At 44.8% G+C, this 19851-nt stretch overlaps 1 pseudogene; it reads left to right on the forward strand.

Annotated features, from left to right (window-relative positions):
- The first annotated feature begins 332 nt into the window (after positions 1–332).
- LOC139162983 (zinc finger protein 107-like) overlaps positions 333–19851 on the forward strand; it is a 37953-nt pseudogene continuing 18434 nt past the window's right edge.

Below are 19851 nucleotides of genomic sequence, written 5' to 3' on the forward strand. Positions count from 1 at the left end.
GGCTTTCCCGGGGCTCTGGCGGCCGGCTGCACCTTCCGAAGCTCCCGTGCGCGTCTTGGTCGGCGCCGGCGGGAAGGGGAGGCATGGCTGGATGGTCGCGGTTATTGGGTTTCAGGCGGGCTGGGCTGGGCTGGGAGGTGAAGGCACGCGGGGAGGAGCGCGCAGGGGAGACTAAGATTGTCCCCGGTTTTGGTACGCGTTCCTTCAGCTCTCTCCCCGCCGGGCAAGAGGCAAAGGCGGCGGCGGGAGTAGCGGAGGCGAGGCGGAGAAGAAAGAAGCGGCGGAATCTGTATCCGGCGTATAAGACGACCCCCCACTTTGGAAAAGATTTTCAGGGGTTAAAAAGTCGTCTTATACGCCGGAAAATACGGTATATATTACTCCACAACGGTTTACCTCTTTATCTGAGCAGTTTACAAAGTCAGCATATTGTCCCAAGCAATCTGGGACCTCATTTTAATGTATCAACTGCTGAATCAACTGCTAAATGTAATCTATAGGAGGTGAAGATGTTTTCAATAAAATGTCAAATTAATCTCATTTTCAATAGAAGCATAGAAGACTGAGCCCCGGGAAAGACCTCATGGTCCATCTAGTCTGCCCTTCTCAGCATATCCCAATCTCAGCATAATTTGTATATAACTTGAAATAATTGAACACAGTTGGGGGGGACGGGACTTTTATGAACAAAATAAGCCAATAAGCATCAATGTTTTCAGTTCAATTTTCATTTCATTATGTTCAGAAATGTTCAAACTGATAATTCAATGCCAAAGTTATATTTGGAATTAGGGGCCTAGAAATAATTATAAAGTGACATTCTTGAAAAAATGGGGGGCTGCCCTTTTATGAGCAAAATAAACAAATAAGCATAATTTTTTTTCACTTCAATTTTCATTTCATTTTGTTCAGAAATGTTCCTAATCTAAGGCCAGGATCAGCCAATTGAATGCAGTTTGCAGGCTAAACTATCCATTAATTGGAAAGATTTCACCCAAAACGCTAGGGGCGTGACTTTATGAGCAAAATAAAAATATAACCAATAATTATTTCATCTCTATTTTACTCTCATTGTGTTCAGAAAAGTTCAAATTAGTGTCCTAGTGAAAAAAAGTTTTCAAAAAGACCAAATTTAAATACCTAAATTAAACCTTTCTTGGTCCGGGTCGTATAGGACCCGAACATAACATTCCTACCCTAAAGTTGAACAGAACAGCAGGATTTAAATGGTAAGGATGTTGTAGATCAGCGGTCCCCAAACTACGGCCTGGCAGGCCACATGCGGCCTGCTGAGGCCATTTATCCGGCCCGCGGGTGAGTGACAGGAGCACAGGATGTGTACGCATCCTGTGCTCCTGGCCACTATTCCCTCTAGCCTGTGTGGTCGTGCAATCTCTTCTATTCTTTCATTGATATACTGTATTTTATTCCTATATCTTCTTTCTTAGATATATTTTACTATGAGTATATCCTCTATAACCTTCATTATATATTTTACTATGTGTATACCTTCATTGTGTAATGGACAAAAATCAATCAATAATAAAGGAAAAAGCGTAGAAAAGAGCAACCAAGATGGAAGCTGAAAGAGATAAAACCCGGTTGCTGGAATTGGGACTTTCCCGTCTGAGGTAAAAAAGGACGAAAAACGCCTCATAAGAAAGACCGGAACCTCCTTCCAGGTATTTGGGTTCATAGACGGGGAGGAAGAAGCACAGACGCAGAACCCTTCGTCGGGCAGTGAGTCTTTGAAAGGGGCCTTTCTCCCTCCGACTCCCAAGCTCATCATCCCCGCCCTCTCCCTTCCCCCTCTTTCCCGCCTTTTCTCTCATCCTGGCACCTTGCCCCAAATCCACCAGGGGCGCCCTCGGCCAAGGGAAGGGAACGCCTGGCGCTTCCTCATTGGGAGAGCGAATGTCGCGATTGGCTTTCCAGAGGAACCTGAGAAGGAAATGACATCACTGAGCCTTGTCGTTCTAGGATGCCACACTCGCTCTCTTTAATCCCTTGGGCTCGCAGGACAGGGAGAACCCGGCGGGAGGATATCCAGACGTTCCACAGGTGAGGAGGGGGCTCTTCTCGGGTCCCATGCTCCTCAGCCACCTTGTCCCTGCAGGGGGAAGCGGGGGGAGGATTGGCCTTGTGGAGACCCAGTAGGAAAGAAGAGAAGCCGGGAGAAGAGGAGTCAGAATTCGCACCAGGCTCCCCGAGGGCCCGATCCTGTCCCCGGAGGGGGAGAGAAGGGGGCGGGCTCTGCAGCTGCCTCCTGGCCGATCCTGCTGGGGGGGGGCACCTGGGCCCTGCGCTGGGATGAGCCTCTTGGGGCTCCGGGCAGGTTGGGTGAAGGTCGCTCTGGCTGAATTCCACCTTCTCATTCTGGGCCTTTGTTTTTCCTTCCACCTCAGAGACAGAAACCGGAAGCCATTTGTGGTCTTTGCAAGGCCCCATTTTCTCCTGGGGGAAGAAAAAAAGAGCGGAATCACCTGGAGGGATCTGTCCTGTGTTCCCAGAAATGGTCCCGTGAAGGAAAAGGCGTCTGGAGACCCACAAGAGTCCTTGGACCCCTTTGGAGTTGCTCTGCAGGACAGAAAAAGGATGGAGACCCCACCTGTTGCAGAGGAGAGAAGCGGAAAAGGCCCTGCAGCCGCTCAGCCTGGGAAGGGGGGGAAGCTCTGGACAAGACCCGGGCAGAAGATCCTGGAGGAAGAATCCATCCTCCCTTCGGAAGTTCAGCCCTCGAACTCCATCCAATACCAGGAGGCTGAGAGTCCCCGAGGACTTTGCAGCCGACTCCACAACTTGTGCAGGCGATGGCTGAGGCCAGAGAAGCACACGAAAGCCCAGATGCTGGACCTGGTGGTTCTGGAGCATCTTCTGTCCCTTCTGCCCCCAGAGATGGAAGGTTGGGTACGGGAGTGTGGAGCAGAGACCAGCTCCCAGGCGGTGGCCCTGGCGGAAGGCCTCCTCCTGAGCCAGGCAGAGGAGCAGAAGGAGCAGGTCCAGTTGAAGGTGAGACACTTTTGGGAGCTCAGAAGAGAATAGAGAATGTGGTTGAATACTTCACCCCTCCTTCCCAAATTTCTCTAGCGTTCCTAATATGTGGCAATTCACCAATTCATGTAGGACATTGTTCTGTTTTCTCTCTCAACCTCAGGGATGGATTTGGGGCTTTGAGATTGTGTTTCGAATCTGGGAATCCACTTTGTGTCATGTGATGTACATTGTGCTTCTTTTTTCCTTCTTCGTATTTGAAGTGCTGCACTGTGGAGATCAGAGATCCTGAGGGAAAGAAGAATCCATCAAAGCCCCCTCAGGAGATATTTTTCAGGAGGATCCCTTGGGAAGATCAAAGCCAGGACACTTCAGGAGGTAATAAAATATCCTCCAGTTGCCAATCTGTCCTACCTCACTGGGTGAACAGTGCAGTCAGGCGGTAGGGAAAGCAAGTAGGATGCCTGGCTGCATAGCTAGAGATATAACAAGCAGGAAGAGGGAGATTGTGATCCCATTATATAGAGCGCTGGTGAGACCATATTTGGAATACTGTGTTCAGTTCTGGAGACCTCACCTACAAAAAGATATTGATAAAATTGAAGGGGTCCAAAGACGGGCTACAAGAATGGTGGAAGGTCTTAAGCATAAAACGTATCAGGAAAGACTTAATGAACTCAATCTACATAGTCTGGAGGACAGAAGGAAAAGGGGGGACATGATCGAAACATTTAAATATATTAAAGGGTTAAATAAGGTTCAGGAGGGAAGTGTTTTTAATAGGAAGGTGAACACAAGAACAAGGGGACACAATCTGAAGTTAGTTGGGGGAAAGATCAAAAGCAACATGAGAAAATATTATTTCACTGAAAGAGTAGTAGATCCTTGGAACAAACTTCCAGCAGACGTGGTAGATAAATCCACAGTAACTGAATTGAAACATGCCTGGGATAAACATATATCCATCGTAAGATAAAATACAGGAAATAGTATAAGGGCAGACTACATGGACCAGGAGGTCTTTTTCTGCCGTCAATCTTCTATGTTTCTATGTTTAGTCAAAGTCAATATTAGTTGGGCAAAAAATATCAGACACTCAATCAATTTAAATAAATGGGAGAAAATATGTATCTATGTTTCTCTTCTATAGAATATATCCTCCTGTTTTGTTAATGATGCATTTTGAAATTATTTGTTCCTTACAGAAAAACAAAGAGTGAAGCTTTCTGATTATTATGATGAAGATCAAACAGCGGCTGAACCTCCAAATCAAGTAAGAAAGGGGGAAATTATTAGTTTTCTATTCTACCTTCAGGAAGTGAAGTGGGTGTGCAGAGGGCTCTCTCTTTCTGTTTTCCCCCATTTGGCCAGGATTTTTTCTGTGTTCTCCCACAACATGGAGAGCAGAACAGCAGGTTCAAGTTGCGTCCTCTGTTTGATTTTTTCAATATTTATTTATTAAATTTTTCCATTTTTTAAAAAAAAGTACATACAGTGGTCCCCCGATTATCGCAAGGGTTCCGTTCCAGGACCCCTCGCGACAATCGATTCTTCGCGAAGTAGCGGTGCGGAAGTAAAAACACCATCTGCGCATGCGCTGATGGTGTTTTTACTTCCGCCGCAGCAGCCACTTGTCTGCCGCCTGCCTGCCCGCCCTTCGCCCGCCCACGCCGTTCGCTCACGCCGCTTCCCAGCTGAGTCCTGAAGCCAAACGGCAAAGGCGAACTTCCGCGTTTGGCTTCAGGACTCAGCTGGGAAGCGGCGTTGGGGTCTTACCGGCCGCACACGCAAAGCGGAAACCCCGGCTCCTCGCTGATGCCCGCCGCTCGCCCGCCCACGCCGTTCGCTCGTGCCGCTTCCCAGCTGAGTCCTGAAGCCAAACGGCAAAGGCGAACTTCCGCATTTGGCTTCAGGACTCAGCTGGGAAGCGGCGCTGGGGTCTTACTGGCCGCCCACGCAAAGGGGAAACCCCGGCTCCTCGCTGATGCCCGCCGCTCGCCCTCCCGCCAGCAAGAGGGGGAAGACCCAGGGAAGCCGCCCAGCAGCAGATCTGCCCGGCGGGGAATGCAAACTCCACCATCTACGCATGCGTGGCCATAGAAAAAAAGGGCGCGCATGCGCAGATGGTGTTTTTACTTCCGGGTGGAAAAATCACGACATAGCGTTTAGCGAAGATCGGGATCGCAAAACTCGGGGGATCACTGTAATCACATTTACAGATGAATCTACATCGTATATACATTCCTATTGACATTGTCTTCTAATTACTTTTAGATTTCTTGATATTTTATTTCGATGTTTCTTTTGAGTTTCTTTTTTTTGTCCATTGATACCATTTTGTCCAGGTTTCATAATAGTCCGATTCTTTTCGATTATTAAGTTCCATTGTCAATCTGTCCATCTCTGCACAGTCGTATATTTTCTTGATGATCTCGTTGTCTTCAGGTAATTGCGGGTTTTTCCAGTTCTGTGCAAATACAGTGTTCCCTCGATTTTCACGGGTTCAAACTTTGCGGAAAGTCTATAACACGGTTTTTCAAAAATATTAATTATTATTTATTTATTTATTTTATTACTTAGATTTGTATGCCGCCCCTCTCCGAAGACTCGGGGCAGCATACAAATCTATTAAGTGGGGGAAAGATCAAAAGCAACGTGAGGAAATATTATTTGACTGAAAGAGTAGTAGATGCTTGGAACAAACTTCCAGCAGACGTGGTAGATAAATCCACAATAACTGAATTTAAACATGCCTGGGATAAATTGTATGATAAAATACAGGAAATAGTATAAGGGCAGACTAGATGGACCATGAGGTCTTTTTCTGCCGTCAGACTTCTATGTTTCTATGTTTCTTTCTATACCTGATTGTTCCATATCCTTTTTATATCTAGATTTAATTTAGAAACATAGAAACATAGAAGTCTGACGGCAGAAAAAGACCTCATGGTCCATCTAGTCTGTCCTTATACTATTTTCTGTATTTTATCTTAGGATGGATATACAGTGATCCCCCGGGTATTGCGATCCCGATCATTGCGAAACGGCTATATGGCGATTTTTCAACCCGGAAGTACAAACACCATCTGCGCATGCGCGCCCTTTTTTCTATGGCCACGCATGCGTAGATGGCGCCGGGCAGATCAGCTGCTGGGCGGCTTCCCTGGGTCTTCCCCCTCTTGCTGGCGGGAGGGCGAGAAGCCCCCCCCAGCACCCGCTCGTTCGCCGCTCGCCCGGCCTTCGCCCGGCCACCCGCCCTTCGCTCGCTGCTCGCCTGGCCACCCGGGTTCGTTTGGCTTCGGGACTCAGTTGGGAAGCTGCGCGGCTGTTTTAAAACGTCGCCGCCGGCATGGGGGGCTTGCCAGCACCCCCCGGACCCCCAACCCGGGTTTGGGGGGCTGCTAGGAAGCCCCCCATGCAGGCGGCGACGTTTTAAAACAGCCGCGTGGCTTCCCAACTGAGTCCCGAAGCCAAACGTCAAAGGCGAACTTCCGGAAGTTCGCTTCAGGACTCAGCTGGGAAGCGGCGCGAGCGAACGGCGTGGGCGGGCGAAGGGCGGGCGCGCAGGCAGGCGGCGGACAAGCGGCGGGCGCGGCAGCAGCGAGGAGTTTGCGTGAGCGGCGGGGAAACCCCAATCTTCGGCTCCTCGCTGCTGCGGCGGAAGTAAAAACACCATCTGCGCATGCGCAGATGGTGTTTTTACTTCCGCAGCGCTACTTCGCGAAAAACCGATCATTGCGAGGGGTCCTGGAACGGAACCCTCGCAATAATCAGGGGACCACTATATGTTTATCCCAGGCATGTTTAAATTCAGTTACTGTGGATTTATCTACCACGTCTGCTGGAAGTTTGTTCCAAGGATCTACTACTCTTTCAGTAAAATAATATTTTCTCATGTTGCTTTTGATTTTCCCCCCACTAACTTCAGATTGTGTCCCCTTGTTCTTGTGTTCACTTTCCTATTAAAAACACTTCCCTCCTGGACCTTATTTAACCCTTTAATATATTTAAATGTTTCGATCATGTCCCCCCTTTTCCTTCTGTCCTCCAGACTATACAGATTGAGTTCATGAAGTCTTTCCTGATACGTTTTATGCTTAAGACCTTCCACCATTCTTGTAGCCCGTCTTTGGACCCGTTCAATTTTGTCAATATCTTTTTGTAGGTGAGGTCTCCAGAACTGAACACAGTATTCCAAATGGGGTCTCACCAGCATTCTATATAGCGGGATCATAATCTCCCTCTTCCTGCTTGTTATACCTCTATCTATGCAGCCAAGCATCCTACTTGCTTTCCCAATTTGTAGATATGTCCACCAATCTTGCTTCCTCTTTTTATCTTGTTCTGTTTGCTACTCCTCCAACTCTGAGTTTTGCAACAAGCAATTTTTTATAAGTCATTTCAAGAAGTAGGAATAATTTCTATTCAGGATGAGCCAATGGAACAATAATGGCATGTGCAGGAATGGAAATGAAAGACAAAGATGAGACAGATTGTTGCTCTTCTCTGCCCTCTCTAGAATCTATACATCGTGGTGACCAAAACTGAATGCAGTACTCCAAGTGTTGCCTTACCAAGGCCTTATAAAGTGGTATTAACACTTCACATGATCTTGATTCTATTTATTTATTATTTATTTTTATTTATTTATTGGATTTGTATGCCGCCCCTCTCCGCAGACTCAGGGCAGCTAACAACAATGATAAAAAACAACATGTAACAATCCAATTTAATAAAACAACTAAAAACCCTTATTATAAAAACCAAACATACACACAAACATACCATGCATAACTTGTAATGGCCTAGGGGAAGGAATATCCTAACTCCCCCATGCCTGGCGACAATGGTGGGTCTTGAGTAATTTGCAAAAGACAAGGAGGGTGGGGGCCGTTCTAATATCTCTGGGGGGAGTTGATTCCAGAGGGCCGGGGCTGCCACGGAGAAGGCTCTTCCCCTGGGGCCCGCCAAACGACATTGTTTGGTCAACGGGACTCGGAGAAGGCCAACTCTGTGGGACCTTATCGGCTGCTGGGATTCGTGCGGTAGAAGGCGGTTCCGGAGGTATTCTGGCCCAATGCCATGTAGGGCTTTATAGGTCATTACCAACACTTTGAATTGTGAACCTCTATCCCTCTGTTGATGTAGCCTACAACTGTGTTGGCTTTTTTGGCAGCTGCTGCACATGGCTGGCTCATATTTAAATGACTGTCCACTAGGACTCCACGATCCCTTTCACAGTTACTACTGTTGAGCAAAGTATTATGGAAATACAGTGATACCTTGTCTTACAAACTTAATTGGTTCCGGGACGAGGTTCTTAAGGAGAAAAGTTTGTAAGACGAAACAATGTTTCCCATAAGAATCAATGGAAAAGCGATTAATGTGTGCAAGCCCAAAATTCACCCCTTTTGCCAGCCGAAGCGCCCGTTTTTGCACTGCTGGGATTCCCCTGAGGCTCCCCTCCATGGGAAACCCCACCTCCGGACTTCTGTGTTTTTGCCATGCTGCAGGGGAATCCCAGCATTGCAAAAACAAGCGCTTCGCTGGCAACGGAAGTCTGGAGGCTCTTTCCCTAGGCCCCGCCAAGTGACATTGTCTACTTGATGAGACCTGGAGAAGGCCGACTCTGTAGGACCTGACCAGTCGCTGGGACTCATGCAGCAGAAGGCGGTCCCGCGGGTACTCTGGTCCAAGGTCATGTAGGGCTTTATAGGTCATAACTGTTCTGTCGGGCTCTCTGGTAGAATCCTCCCAAAAATTCACAGGTACAAATTTCAGACACACACACACGTTTGAAAATTCAAAACAATGTTCTTTATAATGAAAATTCACTTAAACCAAGCCCTCTTTTGGGATAGCCAAGAGCACTCGTCTCCAAACAAACTGGTAATTTGTACAAGTCCCTTATCAGTTCTGTGATACTTAGCTTGCAGCTGTGAGGCAATTCACAGTCCTTCTTTCACAAAGTGAAACACACTTTGCCCTGGTTTGGTTTCAAAGCGGGGGGAAATCAGCACACAAAAGGTCGCAGTCAGCAAAGCAGTCACGAAACACAACGATCAGATAATCCTCCACAATGGCCAAACCCACAGGCTGCTCTTTATAGCAGCCTCACTAATGACCACAGCCCCACCCAACCACAGGTGGCCTCATTTTCTTTGATAATAATCTCTCAGTTGTTGCTGCCTATGCATCGCTCTCCGCATGCGTGGCTGTATCATTAACTCTTGTTCTGAATCCAAGGAGGAGCTAGAGAATTGATCTCCTTCTGAGCTGTCTGCCCCACTCTCCTCCTCCCTGTCACTCATGTCTTCTTGGTCAGAGGAGCCTTCATCAGCAGATTCCACCGGGGGCAAAACAGGCCTGCAGCATGTGGATGTCTCCCCCACATCCACAGTCCTTGAGGCAGGAGCTGGGCCAGAGCTAACCACAACAGGCCCCGCTAAGTGACATTGTCTAGTTGATGAGACCTGGAGAAGGCCGACTCTGTGGGACCTGACCAGTCGCTGGGACTCATGCAGCAGAAGGCGGTCCCACAGGTATTCTGGTCCGAGGCCATGTAGGGCTTGATAGGTCATAACCAACACTTTGAATTGCGTCCGGAAACCAATTGAGAGCCAACGCGGTCCGTGGGGTGCTGGAGGTATATGGGCATTCCTAAGCAGGCTCATGACTGCTCTCATGGCTGCATTCTGCACAATTTGCAGTTTCCGAACACTCTTCAAATGTAGCCCCATGTAGAGAGAATTGCAGTAGTCAAACATGACTTTCCCAGGGAATTTTCTTTTTTCTTCCTTTCAGCCATTGGCTCAAACTGCTAGATCAGGGGTCTGCAACCTTTGGCTCCAGAGCAACATGCGGCTCTTTGGGCCCTCTGCTGCTGCTCCCTGCCACCCCATCATGGCAGAGGGATAAAAGAGCCACCGTCCAGTCAAGTTAGTGCTGGAGCAAAGTGCCCCTCTACTTGCCTTCGTGTGGCAACAGAATTCCGCCTTCCTTGTGGTACATTTGGTGCTGGGTAAGGGGTTGCCCATTTTGTCACATAAACGTAGGACTTGTGCGACACACAGCCATTTAACTTGATGCATATCTTTGCTTTGGTAATTAGGGAACAATGGAACAGAATAACAATGGAACAGAATGACCTATAAAGCCCTTCATGGCACCGGACCAGACTATCTCAGGGAACCACCTTCTGCTGCACGAATCCCAGCGACCAGTTAGGTCCCACAGAGTGGGTCTTCTCCGGGTCCTGTCAACTAAACAATGCCGCTTGGCGGGACCTAGGGGAAGAGCCTTCTTTGTGGCAGCCGTGGCCCTCTGGAACCAACTCCCCCCAGAGATTAGAATTGCCCCACCCTCCTTGCCTTTCGTAAGCTACTTAAAACCCACCTCTGCCGCCAGGCATGGGGGAATTAAGATTTCCTTCCCCCCTAGGCCTTTACAATTGTATGCATGGTATGTCTGTATGTATGCTTGGTTTTTAATATTAAGGGTTTTTTTTAATCGTTTTTAGTATTGGATTATTATTGTACGCTGTTTTATGATTGCTGTTAGCCGCCCCGAGTCTTCGGAGAGGGGCGGCATATAAATCAAATAAATAAATAAATAAATAACAGTTTGTAGGGATCTTGGAGGTCTTCTAGTCCAACCCCCTGCTCAGACAGGAAGCTCTATAACATTTCAGATCAATGGCTGTCCAATTCCTTCCTTCATAACCACCTCCACAATTTCTGGAGACAGGTCATTCCACTGATTAATTGTTCTCACTGTCAGGAAATGTCTCTTTACTTGTAGGTTGGTTCTCTCCTTGAATAGTTTCCATCCATTGCTTCTTGGAACACTGCTATCATGTCATCCCTTTCATGAAAATAAACATACCCAATTCCAGCAACAGTAAAACAGCAGTGTTTTAGCCTCCAGCCCTCCAATAATTTTTGTTGCTCTTTCTAGAGTCTGAAAATCTTTCTTACATCTGGCAATCAATACTGCATGCAATATTCCAAGTGTGGTCTTATCAAGGCATTATAAAGTGGTACTAACACTTCAGGTCATCTTGATTCTATCCCTCTTAATGCAGCCTATGATTCAGTTGGCTTTCCTTTTTTTGGGGGGGTTTTTTTTTTTGGCAATTGTACCATTCCTTCCCCCTAGGCCATTACAAGTTATGCATGGTATGTCTGTGTGTATGTTTGGTTTTATAATAAGGGTTTTTAGTTGTTTTTGAACGGGTCCAAAGAGGGGCCACAAGAATGGTAGAAGGTCTTAAGCATAAAACGTATCAGGAAAGACTTAATAAACTCAGTCTGGAGGACAGAAGGAAAAGGGGGGACATGATTGAAACATTTAAATATGTTAAAAGGGTTAAATAAGGTCCAGGAGGGAAGTGTTTTTAATAGGAAAGTGAACACAAGAACAAGGGGACACAATCTGAAGTTAGTTGGGGGAAAGATCAAAAGCAACGTGAGGAAATATTATTTTACTGAAAGAGTAGTAGTTCCTTGGAACAAACTTCCAGCTGACGTGGTAGATAAATCCACAGTAACTGAATTTAAACATGCCTGGGATAAACATAGATCCATCCTAAGATAAAATACAGGAAATAGTATAAGGGCAGACTAGATGGACCATGAGGTCTTTTTCTGCCGTCAGACTTCTATGTTTCTATGTTTTATTATTGGATTATTACATGCTGTTTTTATCATTGTTGTTAGCCGCCCCGAGTCTACGGAGAGGGGCGGCATACAAATCCAATAAATTATTATTATTATTATTATTATTATTATTATTATTATTCTGACTCATACTTGTGTACTGGGATTTCAGAGATTCCTATTGCACTTACTACTGTTGAGCCAGGTATCACCTCCTCTATATGAATTCATTTGGGTTTTCTTTCCTAAATGCAGAATATTACATTTCTCACCGTTGATTACATTTGGTTAGATGGGCTCAATGTGTTTTTAACCTTCTATATCTCGAGCTTATCTTCTTGAGTGTTGTTATCCATAGAATCATAGAGTTGGAAGGGACTTCCAGGGTCATCGGGTCCAACCCCCTGCTCAATGCAGGATACATTAAACCATCCCAGAAAGATGACTGTCCAGTCTCCGTTTGAAGACCTCCAGTGAAGGCGAGCCCAACACCTCCTGTGGCAAACTGTACCCACCGGTTTATCACTCTTACTGTTAGGGGCGATAAACCAGTGAAACAGTTTGCCATTCCTGTCAATTTGATCTTGTCTGCAAATTTGATGAGTTCCCCTTCTATCCTCTTGTCTATTATTATTATTATTATTATTATTATTATTATTATTATTTGTTAGATTTGTATGCCGCCCCTCTCCGTAGACTGGGGCGGCTCACAACAATAACATTGATGAATTGATGAACATGAAAAGATCTTGCAAATCCTCAGGTTCTGTTCTTTTTTCCATGTTCAGGAGAGTCTTGTATCATTCGAGGAGGTGGCTGTGTCTTTCTCTAAGGAGGAATGGTCTCAGCTGGAACTTGACCAGAAAGCGCTTCATTCGGAAGTCATGCTTGAAAACCATAAGATGGTGGTCTCTCTGGGTAAGAGTTTTCAAGTCACCAATCAGAGTTCAAAGAATCAGATTATTCGGGTCCTGAACCCGAACGCCAAACCCGAACTTCCAGGTTCGGCGTCCGGGAGGCCGCTGAGAAGCCCCCCGGCCTTTTTCAAAAGGTGACAGCCAGGCGGCGGGGCTTCTCGGCGGCCTCCCGAATGCCGAACCCGGAAGTTCGGCAAAAGTTCGGGTTCAGGAGGCCACGAAGAAGCCCCGCCGCCCGGCTGTCACCTTTTGAAACAACCGGGGGGCTTCTCGGCGGCCTCCTGAACCCGAACGCCAAACCCGAACTTCCGGGTTCAGCGTTTGGGAGGCCGCCAAGAAGCCCCCCGGCTGTTTCAAAAGGTGACAGCTGGGCAGCGGGGCTTCTCGGCGGCCACCCGAACTTTTGCCGAACTTCCGGGTTCGGCGTTCGGGAGGCCGCTGAGAAGCGCCCGGCTGGTTCCAAAAGGTGACAGCCGGGCGGCGGCGTTTTTTTGAGGATTTTTTTTCCGTTGCACGGATTAATTCATTTTACATTGTTTCCTATGGGAAACAATGTTTAGTCTTACAAACGTTTCGTCTTACGAACTTCCCCCGGGAACCAATTAGGTTCGTAAGACGAGGTATTACTGTATATATATTTATGTTTGGGTATGTATATGTTGTTTGCTTTTTAAAATATGATAGAGTTTTATGTGCTTTTTAATAATAGATTTGTTTTTGCTGGAATATTGTTTTTATTATGTGAGCCGCCCCGAGTCTTCGGAGAGGGGCGGCATACAAATGTAATAAATAAATAAAATAAACAAATAAGGAAAAGAACTGGCCTTCTGGTGCTTGAATGAAGGAAAGAGTCAAAGTCTCTTTGCTTAGATGCTTTCTCTGCCATTTTTTATCTGGATTTTTCCATTTCTATTTGAACTTACCTGTGGAGGCTGGAAAGATTGAGCTGTGCTTTTATGTGTCCTCTGGAGGTCATGTGAGAAGAGAGTGTTGTCATTTGTACTGTGAAACCTCCAGAATTGTGTGAGAACAGAACTTTCACACCCAGCCCATGGAAGTGTTTTCTCCCAATCCAATTCAAGAATGAAGGCTTTGTGCAGTGTTGCTCAGAGCATCCTAGGGCACAGGCAATCCTCCAGTTACAACATTTCACTTAGTGCCTGTTCCAAGTGATGACCACCTGTCCCCGCAAGTACTTGAGACCCAGCCCTGAAATAAGAGCGTTGTGCAGCACCACGGCCATTGTTCATACTTGCCTATGAAAAACAGAGGTGTGGCAAAATTTTCCCTACATACACTGGCTCTGTTAAAAAGCGCTACTGTTAACATGTTGTAAGCCGCCCTGAGTCCCGCCAGGACTATAAGGCGCACTTCCTCGCCCCACCTCCAAAAGTGCAGAAATGTCTGCGTCTTATAGAGCGATTACGTAACTCGGACATCACACGCAGAGGCCAAAATATTTTTTTTTCTTGTTTTGTTGCCTAAACCTAGGTGTGTCTTATGGTCCAACAAATACAGTACCTTGCGACCATGTTGGAGAGCATTTGGTTCCTTTGGCTATTTCAGTGCATTTGCAGAAAAAGTCTTAGTATTGTATTGGCAGTTCTGTGTTAGCAAAAACTTCAGAAGAGAAGGATTTTGGGGTTGTGATTTCTGACAGTCTCAAAATGGGTGAACAGTGTGGTCGGGCGGTAGAGAAATCAAGTAGGATGCTTGGCTGCATAGCTAGAGGTATAACAAGCAGGAAGAGGGAGATTGTGATCCCCTTATATAGAATGCTGATGAGACCACATTTGGAATACTGTGTTCAGTTCTGGAGACCTCACTGGCTATGAACAGTATCACAAGCCTTCCTTTAGCACTTTAAACCCCTAAATTGCAATTTCCCATTCCCTTAGCAACCATTCAGATTATTACTCACCATGTTTATTTATTAAAGTTTATTAAAAAAAATATTTATTAAAGGCAGACTAAAGTTTGGCGATGACATATGACATCATCGGATGGGAAAAACCGTGGCATAGGGAAAAAACCATCAAAGTATTTTTTAAATTAATATTTTTGAAAAACCGTGGTATAGACTTTCCGCGAAGTTTGAACCCGCGATAATTGAGGGAACGCTGTATTAGAATTTTATGAGGCACACTCCGAGAAACAAATGGCGCTTATGTTCTTAGACGTGCAGAAAGCATTTGACAATTTGAGAAGGGAATTTATATTTGAACTATTACAAAAACTGAAATTTGGCCCTAAATTTACGCAAATGATACAAACAATATACCATATGCAATCTGCAAAAATTATGATTAATGGGGAGTTAACAGAATCATTTCAAATTTGGAGAGGGGTACGTCAAGGCTGTCCGTTATCTCCATTATTATACATACTACCGTGTTTCCCCGAAAGTAAGACAGTGTCTTACTTTCTTTTTATCCCCAAAAGCCCCACTATGTCTTACTTTCGGGGTATGTCTTATATTGGAAAAAAATTGAAAGGGTCGCGTTCCCGAAGGCGGCATCTCCCCAGAGTCCAGAAGGGCAGCCGCGGGACAGGAGCCTCATGAGCCCTTTTCCAAGTTCAACCTCAGGGCTCCAGGGCAGCCTCCTCAAGGGCGACAGCCGCCCTCGTTCTCCTCCTCTTCCTCCCCCTCCATCACCGCCGCCACGCCGCGCTGCTCACCCAGAGCAAGGGGAGGAGGATCTGAAGAGAGCGCCAATGGGAAGGAAGCGCCCCGGATGGGTGGGGACTTTCCTACCTCTGGCCGGGCGGCTTCCCTTGCAGGGCCATTTCTGAGGAGCCCGCCGGTTCATAACGGTGGTAACCCGCGGCCGCCAAGGCAGGGCCCTCGCCCACCTCGACTGCCGCGGAGAGGCTGCGCCGTGACCCCTCGACGCCGCCTCTTTCCTCCCTGCGGCTAACTCGGCTCCGCCGGCAAGTTTCACTGGCTCTTGAGGAGGCGAAAGCGAAGGCAGGAGCAGGTTGCTCGCTGCAGCAAGCCCCGCCGTCTCCGGCCGACAGCTCCCTCTAACGAGCCGAAGCTTATTAGTCTGGCTTCGTCCCTCTGTCAGCCAAACTCCCCGGCGGGCTGGGCCTCAGCAGGCCGCCTCCCTCACAGCTCCCCTCCCCGGTCCCGGAAGAAGGCAGCGAAAGCGCGCCCTTCCCGCTTAAAAAAGGAAGGCAGCTAGATGAGAGGGAGGCGGCAATACCCCCGTGTTTCCCCGAAAGTAAGACATATGTCTTACTTTCGGGGTACGGCTTATATTAGCCAACCCCCCTGAAACCCCCGATACGTCTTACAATCGGGGGTGTCTTACTATCGGGGAAACAGGGTATCTGTTGAAAGAATATTAAATCAAATAAGAATAAATCCAAAGATCACAGGTTTGAAGGTTAGAAAACAAGAATTAAAGTACAGGCATATTCAGACGATTTAGTCTTTATAATAGATGATCCAATAGAAGCAGGGGAATACTTAATGAGGGAAATAAAACAATATGGAGAGGTGACAGGTCTAAAAATGAATAAACAAAAAACTAAAATTATAACTAAAAACATGAAATCAGAACAAGATCAGGAATTAGAAAAACATTTAGGGATTCAAATTGTAAAGAAAATGAAATATTTAGGCGTAATACTAACCAAAAGATGTAGCACAATTTAAAAAGATAATTATGACACATTAATAAAAAAGACAGAAGAACAACTGATTAGATGGAACAAATTGCATATTTCACTCATAGGGAGAATTTCCACAATCAAAATGACGATCTTACCAATAACACTTAAATGGTTGCAGGACAAAACTAAACAAGGTGGATTCGGACTCCCAGACTTTGAAATTTACTATCAAACAACAATACTGCTTTGGATAAAAGACTGGATAGAGGTTAAAAATCAAGGATTACTAGCTTTAGAGGGACATGATATTCTACAAGGGTGGCATGGATTCCTATGGAATGAGAAAAATAAAGTTCCAACATATTTTAAAAATCATATAATTAGAGATTCTATAATGATGACATGGACAAAGATTAAGAGAGAGCATTTTATTAAAATACCATGGAAGCACTTACACCTCCAAACATTCTTCAGATCAAAAAAATAGTGAACTATAATCATATATTAGATGAGAGAGGTAATATCAAAACAAGACAACAACTGGAAAAACAAAATATTATTGATTGGTGGCCATACACACAAATTCAGGTAAAATGGCAGAAAGATCAAAAGAATAACGGAATTCATGAGAAGGATACTATATTAGACAAATTGATATTAGGCCAAGAAAAAAACTTTATAACTAGGCTATACAGTTTTTTAATTGATTATAAAATGGAAATAGAAATAGTTAAAGGAAACATGATCAGCTGGGCAAAAAATGTAGGACACACCATATATTTAGAACAATGGGAATCAATGTGGAAAAATTACACAATAACAAAATCTGTTCCATACAAAGAAAATATGCAAAAAATGTTCTACAGATGGCACTTGGCACCAGCCAGAATAGCAAAAATGTATCCAAATTTGAAACCAAACTGTGGGAGGTGTAGAAATAAAAATGGAACGTTTTTTCACCTATGGTGGACATACCCCAAAATAAAAGAAATATGGAAAAAGGTTAAAATGTGGATCTTTGAAATGACTGCAATTGACACTAAAACCAGAAACCTTTCTTCTAGACATAATAAATCAGAAACTTAAAACAGACTATTACTATTTAATACAACATATTATCACAGCAATCAGAATCACAATAGCACAAAACTGGAAAAAAGAGGAAAAACCATCAGAAAGAGAAATGATCAAAAAAATCTATGACTGTGCAGAAATGGAAAAATTAACCCAAAAACTTAAGGATAAAGAAGAATCAAAATATTACGAAATTTGGAAGAAATTTTACGATTGGGTCGATATAAGAAGAGATAATAGTGGTAAATAAATCGGATGTTCCCAGAATCAATCCAATATATAAAATTAAGATCAAATTAATCTGATCTTAGATCAACCGAATTATAGAACAAACATTTGGTAACCGCTGATGCCATAGGCTGTATAATGAAATTAAAAATATAATATGTACGATCCTATATGTCTGCTTTTTAATCTTTGTATAATAAAAACTTTTTTAAAAGAAAAAGAAACCATCATGTCTATATCACACCACTGTGAGCACGAAAACATACAACAAAATTGAATTTTGGAGAAATTCAGAAGGAAATTCACTTGACTTTCTACACTTTGATCTTTTCTTTTAACCGTGTAATCATTTCCATTTCCCTTTTGCTTTGAAGGTAAGAACAGGACAGGACAGGAGAATCAAGATGCCTGTGAACTGTTCCAAGTCATCAACCCTAAAGATGGAACGGAGAAGTTTGGAATTCAAATGGAATTGGAAAGCCCTGAGAGAAACCAGTCAACAAATTGGAATCAGGAAAGCTCATCTTCCACTGATGCTCCGATGCAAGACATTCTTGCGCAACAAGAGAAAATAAAGAAAAAATATATTGCGGAAAGTGTGAAGCTAATCAAAGCTAAAGTACAAGTAAATGGGCACTATTTAACCCAAAATATAGGAGAAGATGTTATAAGAAGACACAATGGACAAAACTACAATAGGACATCCATTCTTTCTCTTGGAAATAACTACCTAGCATCTCAAAAAACGATCGACACAAAAGAGAAGCCTTATAAATGTTTGAAATGTGGAAAAAGTGTTCAAACAAGGGGACAACTTACTATCCACAAAAGGATCCACATAGGGGAGGGGCCACATAAATGCATAGAGTATGGAAAGACGTTTGCTCATAGAAGTCATTTTATTTCCCATAATATGATCCACATGGGGGAGAAGCCGTATAGATGCATGGAGTGTGGAAAGACCTTTGCTCAGAGCAGTGCACTTAGTTCCCATAAAAGGATCCACACAGGGGAGAAGCCATATGAATGCATGGAGTGTGGAAAGACCTTTGCTCAAAGTAGTACACTTACTTCCCATAAAAGGATCCACACAGGGGAGAAGCCATATGAATGTATTCAGTGTGGAAAGACCTTTGCTCAGAGCAATGATCTTACTTCCCATAAAAGGATACACACAGGGGAGAAGCCGTATAAATGCATTGAGTGTGGAAAGACCTTTGCTCACAGTAGTAATTTTATTTCCCACAAAAAGATCCACACAGGGCAGAAACCATATAAATGCATGGAGTGTGGAAAGACCTTTGCTCGAAGATATCAAGTGATTTCCCACCAAAGGATCCACACAGGTGAGAAGCCATATGAATGCATGGAGTGTGGAAAGACCTTTGCTCAGAGCAGTGCACTTAATACACATAGGATAATCCACACAGGGGATAAGCAGTATAAATGCATGGAGTGTGGAAAGACCTTTGCTCATAGCAAATATTTTACTTCCCATAAGATGATCCACAAAGGGGAGAAGCCATATAAATGCATGGAGTGTGGAAAGACTTTTGCTCAGAGCAGTTCACTTAGTTCCCATAAAAGGATCCACACGGGGGAGAAGCCGTATAAATGCATGGAGTGTGGAAGGACCTTTGCTCGGAACAATGATCTTATTTCCCATAAAAGAATCCACACAGCAGAGAAGCCATATAAATGCATTGAGTGTGAAAGGACCTTTGCTCGGAACAATGATCTTACTTCCCATAAAAGGATCCACACAGGGGAGAAGCCATATGAATGCATTGAGTGTGGAAAGACCTTTGCTCACAGTAGTAATTTTATTTCCCACAAAAGGATCCACACAGGAGAGAAGCCGTATGAATGCATGGAGTGTGGAAAGACCTTTGCTCAGAGTGGTGCACTTAATACCCACAAAAGGATCCACACAGGGGAGAAGCCGTATAAATGCATGGAGTGTGGAAAGACCTTTGCTCAGAGTGGTGCACTTAATACCCATCAAATGATCCACACGGGAGAAGCTGTATAAATGCATGGAGTGTGGAAAGACTTTTGCTTATAATATTGTACTTACTTCCCATAATATGATCCACACAGGGGAGAAGCCATATGAATGCATGGAATGTGGAAAGACCTTTGCTCAGAGTGGTACACTTACTTCCCATTAGATGATTCACACAGGGGAGAAGCCATTAAAATGCATGGATTGTTGAAAGATCTTTGCTTGTAGCAGTGCACTTACTTCCCATAAGAGGATCCACATGGGAGAAGCGATATAAATGCATAAATGCGAGTCTTCGGAGAGGGGCGGCATACAAATCTAAATAATTAAATAAATAAAATAAATAAATGGAGTGTGGAAA

Source organism: Erythrolamprus reginae, chromosome 2, assembly GCF_031021105.1.
Source record: "Erythrolamprus reginae isolate rEryReg1 chromosome 2, rEryReg1.hap1, whole genome shotgun sequence".
NCBI lineage: Eukaryota > Metazoa > Chordata > Lepidosauria > Squamata > Dipsadidae > Erythrolamprus > Erythrolamprus reginae.